The following is a 14290-nucleotide window of genomic DNA, read 5'->3' as shown; positions in this document are numbered from 1 at the left end:
CGAGCATATTTGCTATAAATTCTCTGTGCTCCCCCCCCTTTCTTCTTCTTCTTTGGAACTGTCCAATTGAGAGTTGGTGATACATTATTTAATCCTACTGTACCCCACCCTCAGGAGTTACAGACCACAGCATTCCTCACATATAATGGACCCCAGTCCTGCAGCCTCCTGTTCTCACCCACACATGATGCTATCCAGAGAGGTCATGTGTTCATAGGTATGAAAGAATATGGTGTTCTGTGATGCCTTGCTCCCAAGAAACTCGACATTGTCACAGATTCACTCAGTGATTTAAACAACCACCCTGTAAGACACACAGGGAATCTAGGTTGACTTCTACATCTGATAGATGGCAAAACTGAACCATAAGCAAGTTAAGGGGTAAGCTCAGTTTCAGTCAGCAAGGCAGGGGCTATGCACAGAGCCTAACCTTGGTCCTTAGAATTTGTGGCCAGCAGGACTTGGCTCCACATAGCGCCAGGCAGACATCTATGCCACTGCCACATAAACATACACACACATATGTTCATGACACTTGTCTATGCACAGTGATGAGGATGGGTGTCGGGGAATAGTTAGTTTCTCTCTGGCTACCATCCTGACCACTGTGTTATGTATTCTTTTTCCCATAACTGGTTCCAGCCTGTATGGGTCATCAATCTTTCTGGCATTTGGAGGAACAATTTCCAGAATAGAGAACATATGTCCTGTCAGGCAAAGGACTCAAACATTCCCTCCCCAGAACTGAATTGCTGAACATGTCCTCTAGAAGTCATCTTTTCCATCAGCCTACTTTGAGGAAGGACCCCAAGGCAATTATGGCTCCACAAGACTGAAGTCAAAACAATTTAAAGATAACAGAGACAGAATATGGAGCATGCATCCTCTCACACAGGTCTGCCTTCCAACATACCAGCCAGAGAATAACCCTATGGTCATGATATTAATGTATAACACATCACACACAGGAGAAAACACATCACACACAGGAGAAAAAATACACACTGATCTTTTGACTTAGTTAAGGCATTCTGTTGGTTAGCTCCTGCATGAGGCATCCTTCATTGCTCAGGGGTCTAGCCATTGTGCCTTCTATAGAAGGCATAGAGAGAGCTCCTCAGCTTGGATGTAAAAGAGATTTCAAATAGGACCTTTTGTAATAACACCTTTAAAGTACCTCATGCTTTACTGTTCACAAAGTGTTTTCATATCTACTGCATCACTTGATCCTTACTGAATGAGCTGGATCTATTACCCATATTTTAAAGATAAGGAAACTGAGGCTCAGAGTGGTGACCTGGTCCTTTGGCCAATCACACATGTAATAAATTATGGAGCTCAGTCTTCTGACTGTATATGCACTAATACCTATCATGCCATACTACCAATGTTTACTAATAAGCTAAAATGAACTCACAGAACTCCATTCATAATATCATAAACAAGATGGCTACATTCTTCAACCCCAAAGAAAGAGACTTGGACAGCCACCTTCAGTTACTGGTGCCTCTAAGAGGAGATTTATTTATATGTTGAATTTGCTTTCTTCCAATTACACTAAAAGTCAATATCTTCTTGTTCTGGCCTCAGTGGAGAAGAAGAATTGCTGGTCACTGACCTCAATAAAATAAGTATTTACAGAGAAGTCTCCCCTCTCCTGCCAAAGATGGGTACCAACAGGGTGCTGCTAGAGCTCGATAAGCACATACAGGCCCAACTCAGAGCACCATGAGGGCTTATAGTCTAAAGATATATCATTGACTTTTTATCAAGGGTCAAAGAGTGATCTTGGAATCACTTACCAATGCTCTGCTCAGGACTCTATCTGTGATGCTGTTTGAATTACCCTAGTCCCAGTTCTGGCTGATTCCACTGCCTGTATTTTTTCTACAGTGCAGTCTTCTTTTGAGAGACTCCATGCTTGGATTCTCCCAGCAGCACTTGGCTCATTCTTGTCCCCATTTAGTCCAGTTGACATGCCTGGGCACTCAGGTCACAAAGTCCAGCTATGCCCTGGACAAGGCCAATCCCTGGATAGGACCCAGTGGCCACAAACCAACTGGCAAGCCTGTTGTCACTGCCTACTTGGAATCAACGACAGAACTAGGCAGCACTTCAAAGATCATCACCCTTAATCCCTCATTTTATAGATCAGGTATAATATAGCAGGAGTGACTTGCCTAAGGTCACAAGATGGCCAGCCTAGTGAACCATTTTTTCCCCAACATAACACCATAGATAGAGAAGGTGGAAAAAGAACACTTGGATTTAAGACCTTGCTAAAGAAGGGATGATAAAGATGATAATATTAGCTAATATAGAGCACTAAATATATGTAAGGCACTATTCTAAGCACTTTACACACATCAACTCATTTAATCCTCACAGCAACCCTTTGAGGAAACACTATTATTATCCCTATCCTACAGACGAGGGAACTGAAGCTCTGAGAGATTAAATAATTTGCCCAAATTCAAACAGCCAATAAGTACTTAAGTCATAATTCAAATGCAGGCACAGTCTGGCTCTTATAGAGCCTCTGCTCTTATAAACTATGCTGCCTCTGAGTCTCACTTTCTTAATCTGTTAAGTGAGAATAATTCTACACCCCCACCTGATTCACAAGCTGTAAGACACTGAACCAAGAGTTGACAGATGTGTGTGCAGATAATGAGAGAAGGGCAATCCAGAAGGGGCTGGTAGCTGTATAGGGCTCCTGTATTCTCTAGTCACAAATGCAAGCAGGAATAAGGGAATGTTCTTCCCTATCTTCTGAGATGTTTTAAGTTTGGGCTGCTGGAAATTGGTTTTAAATCTCCCCTTTGTATACAGGATTGACTTTTAACTTGCTACAATTTTTCATAAATATGACTTTGCTCATCCATTTTCCACCCAACACTCATTGAGTGCATTCCCACTGTGTGCAGGGATCTGCTTACTGTGATTCAGCCACAGTCCTTACCTGAAGATCAAAGGCCCTTTGGGTACCAACAGTGAATGCCCTTCAAGCAGTATGCAAAGGTGGTTAAGGGCAAGCCAACCTAGCTTCCATTCTGGGCTTTGCTACTTTAGAAAGTAACAGTGACAATGGGAGGTGAGGAGTACAAGAGGAGCCACATAAATAAACCAAAATGGAACTGTCAGCATGTAAGAAGTACAATATCACAAAAGCCATGGACGAGACTTTCAAGCTATACAACCCTTGGTTTCAGTTTCTTCATATGCAAAATGGAGATATTAATACCTGCCTCACAGGCAGAATTGTAGAGAAGGTGAACTGAGTTCTGGATGTATAGTGCCTCATACAGTGCCTGGTATACTCTGGCCTAGTACAAGACTTCAGAGGAAGGATCATGTGTGGCTATTGGACTCTAAAACAGTTTTATGGGGCACTGAAACAGGCCTTAAAGAAGAGATATGGGAACATATGTATATGTATAACTGATTCACTTTGTTATAAAGCAGAAACTAACATACCATTATAAAGCAATTATACCCCAATAAAGATGATAAAAAAAAAGATTGTTAGGATTGTTACAGAGTAGGGAACAAGAAAGGCAGAGTAAAGTGTCAAAGGTGAAGGCTATGGGAAATTTGATGGTAAATATGTAGTGGAGTTGGAAAGGGCTGGGAAGAGTGGGATTGAACCGCAGCTAGAAAGGTGGACTGGAGACCTGTTTGAAGGTATTTAGATCTCCTTTGAGTAAAAGGAGGAGGCCAAAGTTGATTTGGCAGAGGGAGTTCACTCCTAAGTGTGATCATTAAGGCATGAGGGTAAGTTATGAGGAAATGTTGGTTTTGGAAGGGGAGAAGAGATGACAAGTTTTCTCTTTGATATGCTGAATGTTGGGGGCCAGCAGGACATGCAGGTAGATTTGAAGTTCAAGAGAGATCAGGGGAGATAGTTATACAGGTTTGGGAGTCAATGGCCCAGAAGAAATTGTAGAAACCAAGGAAGTTTGCCCTGGAAGAAAGTGCTAAGAAAGAAGGCCAGAAACGTAGGAAAACAATAATGGGAGGAAAGGAAGAGAAGAGGAGCCAGAGAAACAAACCAAAATGGAGCTGTCAGAACATAGTTAGGATACCAAGGGGTGCAATCTCATAAAAATCAAGGACAAGAGTTTCGAGTAGCAGGAGCTGATCAAATTATCAAATCGTACAGAGCTACCTATAAGAGGAAGAAAGCCAAGAAAAGTCCATGTAGGAGTGGCTATATCAAGACTTAAGTTCTTTATTTCTTGTTTATAACTGGTTTATTCACGCCCCCCCAAATTCCTAATTTCCCAACTATCCCAACTTCTTCATCTTGCAAGCCCAACACAAAGCCAGAAGGTGGTACTGGGTTACTCCAGCAAGGTACCCAAATAGCTCTTGGCCTTGGGACAGTGCTGATGTGACTTCTAAAATAATTCCCAATCCTCAGGGCATTTCGAGTACAGGACTAAATATAGGTTGGTTCTTGCTCAGACTTACCAGTGAGTGGGACATACAGTGTTCTGCATCCCCAAACCAAAGACACTTTTGGACATGAATAAGAAGATAAAGGGGGGAAGAGTCATAATATTGATATAATTCTTAAAGAAGGAATGATATCGGGCTTCCCTGGTGGTGCAGTGGTTAAGAGTCTGCCTGCCAATGCAGGGGACACGGGTTCGTGCCCCGGTCCGGGAAGATCCCACATGCCGCGGAGCAGCTAGGCCCATGAGCCATGGCCGCTGAGCCTGTGTGAGGGGCCCGCGTACCAAAAAAAAAAAAAAAAAAAAAAAGAAGGAATGATATCCAATTCGTTTTTATCTATATTTCCCAGGAATTCTAATTTCAAATATTCTATCCCATTGTCCTACCCATGTGCCCTGACTTTTAACCTGGAAATATGATCACTGTACCCTGTAGGCATTGGGAGTTTGATCTCTTAGGCTGGTCTCTGATAAACAATGAGGAATGTGCCTACAGCTAACTTGGAGTGTCCAGTGGGCCCTTTCAGGAGGAAGGAAAGAAGGCAAGGAAGAAGGGAGGAAGAAAGTAAAACAGGGAGAAAGAAAGGGAAGGAGGGAGAAAGAGAAACTTACACTTGTTGCAAACATATGCCAGGCATTGGGTAAGAGACTTTCTTTTGTGATCTTAGTCTCTATGGCTCTCCAAGGTAAGCATTAACATCCCCATTTTTACTGAAGATAACCTGTGATATTACCAAGTAGCCCACAGTTACCCAGTTAGTAGGTGGTAGAGCAGATTTGAATCTCTAGTTGAGCTTATTGTATAGCTTTGCTTTTGCCCATCCCCAACGCTACCTGCCAAGATAGCAGGGAGAGAGGTCTCCCAGCTGGTTTCTCTCTCCAGGGAGACCAGCCCACTCTGTAAATGACCTAAAGCAGTAGTTCTCAATCCTCTAGAAAGCTTGTTAAAACACAGATTGCTAGGCCCCATGAGTCTCTTATTCAGTAGGTCTGAAATGGGGCTTGAGAACTTGCATTTCAGACAAGTTCCCAGGGGATGCCTACGATGCTGGTTCAGGAATCACACTTGGTGAACCACTGCCCTAGAGAATCTTTCTAGCCTAGGCTTTAGCCGTGCCTCTCCTGATGCCTCATTCTTCCAAGGATCCCCATGCCACCCCCACAGGTCGGGCTCCCTGCCTGTCTAGGAGGCATTCCTCAGTGGTTGGTATGTCTGAGAATGGGTATTTTGGGTCATGTAAGGAGGATTCCCAATGCCAGGCCTTGCCAACACAGAAATAAAGCCCTCACCAGTTTTCCAGAGCTGTACCACTTGCCTTCCCCTTCATATTCTTGCCCTCTAGCTGAGCAATACCACCCCCAAAATAGTTGTTTAATTAGCCTGGGTGGCTGCCAGAAATACTAGAATTTTAATGGCAAGAAATAGAAGAGGGAAAGGTTAAAAAAAGTGTTGTTCAGAATAGCATATGTTCCAGTTGCCATGAAAGTAGCTGAGCCAGGCCTGCATTTTGAGAAGCTTCACAAGGGGACAAGGAGGGGTATGAAGGAGTTTTGCCTTTCTGTAAGGTTTTCTCAGTTGGTACCTGCCCCCATCCTCTCAGAAGGTCCCCTCCCTCAACAGCTAGGCATGGACAAGAGCAAGATTCCTTCCTTTGTTCCCTTTAAGCACATCTAAAATAGGCTGGGATTTTATTCTCTCTCCTGAATAAACTAGATGTCCTTTTCATATGGCCTTGTAAACAGACTCTGGTTATCTTGCCCAAAATGTTCAAGGACAACAATCTCACCCACTTCTGGAAAGATGTAAAGCAGACTGTTCCAACAACAGCGGGGAGGTACCAAAAGACTGGCTACTGGAGGAAGTTCTGCCAGTAACTCATTGAATCACCTTGGATAGGTCCATTTACCTGTCTCAGTTTCTTTATCCATCAAGCTACAGACTTGAATCAAATAGATGACTTCTCAAGTCCTTTCCAGCCCTGGCTTTCTATTGAGGGTAACACTTGAGCTTTGCAAGGACAGGAATTTCATTATTGCAGCTTATTTCTTCTCACCCATCTTTGTGCTTGCCAGTATGCTTTCTTTGCTCTCCACTCAGGAAAATGAGAACTTGGCACTGACTAGTCCCTTCTTGAATATAACTCACTCAGGCATTGTTAGTGACACATTAAAGCACAGGCCAGTCAGACTGGCTGGGAAAACTGAGGAATGGGTTTCCCACTTTGGCCCTTGACTGTCCTATTCAAAAGTCAATGGGGACATTTACTCTTTGTTCTCTCCATGTAGCTCCTCAGATAAATCATCTTTCTCACGACATTGGCTCTTAGTACCTCCAGTTCCATATTTCCCACTACCTGTTCCACATTTCCCTGGGGGCCTGCTACTGCCTCCAATAAAACATATGTAAAACTCATAATAAGGCCTCATTTCCCTCCTTCCTCATTTTTCCCATTTCTGATAACTTTTCTGGGTGTGCTGTTTCTTTCTTCTACATGTATCTCTCTCAGATATAACCCTTTATCTTCTTTTTCAATGCCTTATCCTAGGTCTGGCCCTTATCACCTCAAGTTGCCTCCCAACTGGCCTTCCTGCTACTCACAGGTCTCTTTCCTCCTCAAGCTACTCAATAATTGTACTTCACAAAACTTCTTTGCTGGTGCCATTATCCATGCTCAAGAAGCCTCAAGAACTCTCTACTGTCAATCTCTCAAAATTCTCCTTAATCTAGCCCCATCTATGGATCCAATCCTTGTCTTGAACCTGACAGGGACCTTCCACTCTAGTCAAACTGAGTCTCTTGCAGGCAGATAACTCCTACCTCTGTGCCTCTGATTCAGCCATTCCCTTGGCCATGGTTAAGTGTAGGGACACTGGAGCTATGCTGCCTCTTCCCTGCTGTAGGATCTTGGCCCACCTGCTCCTTAATCCTGTCTCTGATGACTCCAGCCTGTATTTTCTCTCCCTTGACTCTTTCACTAATTTCTACCTAGGATAAGAAGAAGATATTAGACAATGTGGAGTTATTCAAGTTATCAACCAGGGTGTTATTCTTCAGACTGTACACTTGTGAACAGTAAATCTAAAACATCTGCTTAATCTTTAATGAACAACATTGTTTTTAGCCTCTAAAGTTCTATGACCAGAGCCCTAAAGCCAGGCAAGCTCAGAGGAAGAACACAGCAACAGAGTGAGCATTTCTGTTCAGGTTGCAGAATATTCTATGGGGCCAAAGAAATTGTTTGCATAACATGTACCAGGTGGCCTATAGGCCAATCCATTGCCGGTAGGATTTATGACCAGGCGGCTTCTGGGGTGGGCTGGTTTTTGCTGAAGATCTTTGCAGATGCTCAGTGGGCATCAGGGAAAGAAGAAGAGATGTCAGGTAAGAAAAAACAACATGAATTTTAAAAAAAATCATAAGGATTGCTTTTTTTTTCCCCTGTGACTTAATAGTTCACACTTAGCTAGTTTCAGCTTTAATCAGGGTATTGCTATCACCCATAACTAAATAATTTCATTTCTGAGCAGAAAAATTAATGCATTTAAGTGATGATGGCTCTAAATGCACTAAAAGGAAATATGCAAATACTGTCACTTTTCATGATATGATCATCTTTTTCCTAGTTTGGGCATGTGATTTGTGAGTCATTAGGCGTTGGCTTTCTTCAATATCTCATTGTACCATCCATTTTTCATTTTAATAAAATGAAGGTTGGCTTTAGCCACACCTGGGAAACATGAACCCCAGATAGGCTGGCTTGATTTGAAAGGTGATCATAGATGCAGGCCGCTCAGCAAGAGCAAGACAGACCACCTCATCCAGACGCCAATATGTCACAAGCCAACTCACACCTGTCAGCCACTAAAAGCTTGGGAAACCCAGGCAAGCATCTTAAGATATGAAGCCATCCAGGACATTTTCTCATTCATCACAGACTAATAACAAAGGATAACACCTCTTTCTAAACCTCTTCCAAGAAAAGTTACAAAGTGATCTCAGCTATAACGGTGACCAAACATATGAAGGTAAGGGAAGTTGCTTGTTTGGTGTAGACCTTAGCAATGGACTTTTCTGGTATGAAACTTCAGCCACTAGCTCAACCTAATGGGCCCAGGAGTTTCTGAAGTAAGACCCAGCTGCTGCCCCAAAGTTCAAGACGTTAAGAGTTTGGTCTTGTTGAAGGAAAAAGTCCTTTAGAGAAAATGCAGTCAACTGGGCCAAGTATTGCACAGATCAGAGAGAAGAAATGTTTCCAGACCACCAACCATGATACTGTTGGCTGGAGAAGTCTCCCATACTAGAATAGTTCCCAACCTGATAAGCATCAGCTTGCACCTTCAAAGCATCTTGGGAATAAAAGTTAGTCAAGCTGTTTTGGATTATTTTGGCACTATTCAGGTGCCTCTGATTCATTACACCAGTTTCTTGATTTGTGGTCCCCAGACCTTCTGCTCAGAATCATCCCAGCATTTTTAACAAGCAGCCCAAGTGATTCTAAATCATATATCATACTGAGACCAAGAGTCTTTTAAACTTTCTAGAGCCAGAGTTTGAAGTACAAGAATTTCCTGTTACTGCACTGGCCCATTCAGAAGAAACCAGAATCTCTGAAACTCTGTCCCCTGGCTTCTCCTTCTTGTGTCAGCTTTCAGGCAGGCTAAGGAATTATAACAGTTTGTCTAGGAGGATTTTCCCTGTCTGCTTCAAGAGACTATCTGCACCTGCACACCCACTCCCACCCCCATCCTGACCTTCAACACTGAGGCCCCCAATGGCCCTAATGGAAAATACTTGCAGCATCTCTCTACACTACAATCTAGAAACAATTTCTTAGAGCTGTGTTCAATCTACCCAAGTCAGCTCCCAATTTTTTAAGAGACAAATTATTAGCAAAAAAATTGACTCAGCAATGCACTCTCCATGAGTTGAGTCAGAAGCAATTCATCCCAAGCTGGAGGTTACTCTGACCCCAGTCTGTCTCTGTCTTGAGCCAGATTAGGCCATATCTCCAAAATATTCCTGCTCTGGGCATCATGCCCTTCTTGGACTTGCTGTGGGTACTAAGTTCCAGCCACCCATTTGGGTCTCTTGTTGCCTTCATACCTTGAAAGATGGCCAGGGCAAGCCTAGGGGATAGGCAGAGGGCTCAAAAAGCCCCAAATGCCTGAGGTGACCTAGACCCATCTTGGGCCCTGCACCTGGGTTCTTGAATTTCTTTATGTGATTCAACGGGGACCAGCCCTGGGAGCCTTAAATTTCTTTGGACTGTGACTTGAAGGCCAGCCTTGGCGTTCCTCCAAGGGGTGGGGGTGGGGCTCCTCTAGGTTTACAGAAGGGTAGGAGGAGGGGGTTAGAACTACATGAAGAATCTGTCCTCCGTGCCTCCCACATGTATAGTTCTATACTCATCAACACCACAGCCAGAGGGTGGGTGGGCAAAGCAGAGAGAAGAAGGGAAAGTAATTTTTTATCCATTTGACAGATGTCGTGTTAAAATCTTGTAGGGGAAGGAGGACTGTAGGTGGGGGGAGGAGCAGTGGAGGAGATAGGTTGGAACTAATAGTTCTAATGTTGTATTAAATGTGGCCATCTGGTCTAAGGTGATGAGAACAGGAACAGCATTTAGTAAGGTGCACTGTGACATGCTCCTATATATGGAGAAGAGAGAGGAAAAATAAACATATTTCAATCAACTTAAACCACCTTGAAGTCTACTGAGCATGCCTACCCAGGACACAGGCTTGCAAAGGCTCTAGCCTTGGCAGGCATTCCAAGGAGAATGTAATTGTCTCCTGGGGAGTCCTTATGGCCCAAAAGAGAAATCTGCATTTAAACAGTCCATCAGAAAGTGAAAGATAGTTTCCAGTAGCTTATTGATTTCCCTCTTCTCCTTTGCTCCCTGAAAAAGAAAAGACATTGGCCAAGGCATTTAGCAGTGTTTCTGGTCCTTATCAGGAGCATTTCCTGTTCAAGGGTGGGTCATGTTTCTCCTGACAAAGTCTAGCATATTCCTGGGTTCCCAGCAGACATGAAAAATGGTGGATGAGCAGGAGTGGTCAGTGAGCATTCACTAGATCAGGCCACAGGGGACTCAAATTAGCTGAGCTGGCTCCCCTTCACACTGTGTCCTTAAAGACTACGGAAAGAGGGATGCAACATCTAAACCTAGGCTGCCAAAGAGGACACATGAGAAGCACAATCAGACCCACCCTCAGGGCCCAGGAAGGATAGCATCCGGTCTGTGTCTGCAGGAAAAGTGATTGTGCTTATAACAAAAGAACTTCAAGTAGGTCAGGTAGGCTTATATAAGAGATCCTCTGCTTGTCTGGGCTAGGTGGAGGAGGTGGGGGTGAAGAAGGGAAGAGACCCAGGGAAGCTGACTGAGGGATAAATCATCCAGTAAGATGCTAGGGCTTGAACCAACTCTTCTTGACTCTGTCTCGGGCTCAAAAGCCTGAAAGAGTAGATTATTATACTCAGAGAAGGCCAGGATTGGAGACTCCCAAGAGCTAGCACACCTAGTTCAGTCCAACATTGTACAGATAAGAAAACTGAGGCTCTAGTAAGAGGAAGTTACCTAATGTGTCAAGTTAGTCAGCAGCAGAGCCAAGATTAGAAAATAAGCCTACAGTCTTTTAGAAGGACAGTTGTCAATTGTTTTGATTAAAAACTGTCAATTGGTAAAAAAAATAAACACCTACCCCAGTATCTAAGTGCTACTAAAGTAGTATGTGTTTTATAAAAAATCTCCACAAAAAATAGAAATTAAATGATGAGATTAACTATTTAATATATAAAGAACTTCTAATATTTTCTCCATGAGCTTCATTTTGGAAATCAGTTTTAGACATTTTCTGGTGCTCTTTCCTCCCTCTGCTCTACAGATGTCACCCCTTGAATACTACATCCAGCACCTGCCTCATCCTCCTCTCAGGGCCCCAAACAAATCTGACCCTCCCTGGAAATGAAGTGGTAAGAACACCTCAGTATGAAGGCTAGGTGGAGACATTTCTAGTATCTCCTTTATCACCAAATGTCTTTGCTAAGAAATCTGAATTTCAAATTTATACTAAAATGAAAATGTTAGTGAAAAAAGTGGGATGGGAAGAATGGGCTCCAGGCTTGGCTTGATTGCTGACTTGCAGTATTGAACTTAAGCAGATATAACTCCTCCCTGAGCTAGTTGGACTAGGTTATCTCAAATGGAAAGTTGGGGTTGTCTTTGACAGATGCTGCTGCCTTGCTTCTAAAAGCAGGTTTTGTCAAGAGACAGAAGGGAGTTGAAGGAGACATGGAAACAAGAAAGGCAGAAGAGGGAGGGGGTGGGATAAGAAAGGTCAGAAGACAAAACTTGACTATTTCAAATTTTTGTCATGGGCTACCTCTACCCAGAATAGAACTCTAGTACAGGAATGGCCTTTGGGTTCCACTGCCAGAAGGAAGAATACTGCTTTCTCCACACAGTTCAGGCCACTGGGTTCAAGCCACCTAAAGCAGCTTCCAGAAAAGAGTAAGCAGCACCCCTACCATGTGCTAAACACATTATAGTTCTAGGTTGTTTTCATATTCAATTCACATTCATAAGCTCACTAGATCCTCCCAGCAACTCTGGGAGTAAGAAGAGTAGGGATGAGACCTCGTTTTAAAGATGAAGAAACAGGATTGGACAAAGGAAGTCCCTCAGGTAACGCAGGAGCAGAGGCCAGAAGAGAACCCAAATCTACTGACTCACAGTCCAATATTTTTCTAATAATAAAAAATGGCTATAATTTACTGAGTGCTTAGTGTGTGTATCAGAGACAAATCTAAGTTTTTACATATAGTAACTTGTTTGATCCCCATTTTAAAAATGAGAAAACCATAGTTCAGAAAGATGAAGTGATTGCTGAAGGTCATACAGGGCCAGAAGCAAAACCCAAGTAGTTTTGCTCTAGAACCAGGGCTCTTAACCTCTGTTCTCCACAGCATATCCTCATGCTCCTACAGGATCACAGAACCTTCAAGGTATAGCAAGGTATAGAACAGTGTGTATATTACCATAAAAAAGAGAAAAAAGAATATATTCATATATGTTTATATATCCATAGAACATTTCTCTGGAAGGACTCACTGATGGCCTCTGCAGAAGAAGCCAAGTGGCTGGAGGGCAGGGCTAGAGTGAGACTTTTCACTGTGTACCCTCTTGTACCTTTTGAACCATATGAATGTATTACCTTTTCAAAAATAAAGTCATTTTTAAATGAGGTATCTAGGGTCAAGAGAGCTGAAGAAACTGTGTGGCTGCTTCTTGGCAGGGCTTTGGCGACTAACCGTTCCCTATTCACCTCTCTGGCTTCTCAAACTTGAAGAACAGAAGGTGTCTCTCTCCTTTCTTCTTCCAGTTTCCTCACCCTTGACATTGCTTGTCCAATCCCCCAGAAAGACCAGTACTGTAGTCATTACACAGATTTTAGCAGCACAAGTATAAATAGCAACAGTTTGGGTTAGGCTCCCACAGCCAATCTGTGAATTACAGGAAAATAATGTATTAGCATCAGGACAGATGATAAAAGACACAAAAGGCCTTCTTCCCCAAGGCCTGAGCTCCACATACTCTTCCATCTCCTTCCTCTCACCACTGTGTCTCATTGTACCTACCCACCGTTCTCCCGGGCTGAGAAAGCAAAAATAAACAAGCTAGAAAGGCTCTAGGAAATATGGCCTAGCTTGTGAGTCTGTGGTGTACAAGGAAGAGCACACTAAGGGAGAAAAAGTCAGCCTAGTTGGGTTTAAATGTCCACATCAAGGCCAGGTGAGAGTCAGCCCAGATGGTCTCAAAGGACCCTCTCAGCTTTGGTTTTTGGATTTCTACTATCATCCCTCAAGAGTTGGCAAAATACTCCAGAGATCAAGGCCCTTAAACATTATTTCTTCAGATACCTTTAGGCCCAACCCCTTAGGCAGGTCAGTCACACAGAACTTCTGTACCCAGGAAGCTGTGAGGAGGTGGGGGTGGCCAAGGTAGATCAAGTGCCTTCAGGGATCCTCCTGAAGTGAATTAAATGGGCAGCACAATTCCCTCTCACAACAGCTTAGCATCTTCTCCAACGCTTCACTGCTTGTAATATGCAAGAGACAAGTAGGACATGAGCTGCTGTGGAAGGGATGACAGGTCAGTCGGTGTGCCTCTCGTGGGTAAGCAGGACACTTCTGGGGAAGGCTGGGTCTCAGAGAGCCCCCATTCCTTGCTACGTGTCAGAGACAAAGCTAAATTTTTAACATATGTTAAGTTGCCACCAGCAGCTTACTTTTAGCACTAGAATTCATTGGGTGGTAGCTTGGGGCCATAGAAAGAACACTGAATATAATCTGAAGGCATGGCTTCTAGACCTGAATCCACCACTACCTAATCCTGTATCTTCAGGCTGGTCCCTCCTTCTCTGAGACTCAGTATCCCCATCTGTAAAATGGAGACAATACTACTTTAAAAAGGGTAGGGGTAAGGAGTTGAGAAATAGACTGAAGATAAGCTCCTAGAATCACCTCCAAAGTACCTGTAATCACACCCTGGTTGAACTCTTAATAATAGTAAAACATGTTCAACATTTTACAAGGCACTTTTCACATACTTTGTCACCATGAATTCTTGCACCCCACAATCCTGAAACTTAACAGTTAAGCCCATTTTACAGACCAGAAAACAGACTCAGAAGGAATTTGCCCACAATTTATGGGATGAGGAGAAATCTGAACTTGTGCTACATAGTCTAGTTCCCGACCCATCCCCTTCAACAAAGCAGGTGAAATGGCCCTGGGCACAGAACTTAGAATAAGACACTTTATCAGAGCCAGT

The 14290-nt window shown here is 43.3% G+C and overlaps 1 protein-coding gene across 1 annotated transcript in view; it reads right to left on the bottom strand.

Moving 5' to 3' along the window:
* The window catches only part of ARHGEF9 (Cdc42 guanine nucleotide exchange factor 9), a 353894-nt gene that overhangs the window by 169570 nt on the left and 170034 nt on the right, over positions 1-14290 (bottom strand). The gene's annotated exons all lie outside the window — the stretch shown is intronic.

Source organism: Neophocaena asiaeorientalis, unplaced genomic scaffold, assembly GCF_003031525.2.
Source record: "Neophocaena asiaeorientalis asiaeorientalis breed wild unplaced genomic scaffold, Neophocaena_asiaeorientalis_V1.1 scaffold360, whole genome shotgun sequence".
NCBI lineage: Eukaryota > Metazoa > Chordata > Mammalia > Artiodactyla > Phocoenidae > Neophocaena > Neophocaena asiaeorientalis.
The sequence above is the reverse complement of the archived record's forward strand: the minus strand, read 5'-3'. Positions and strand labels throughout refer to the sequence as shown.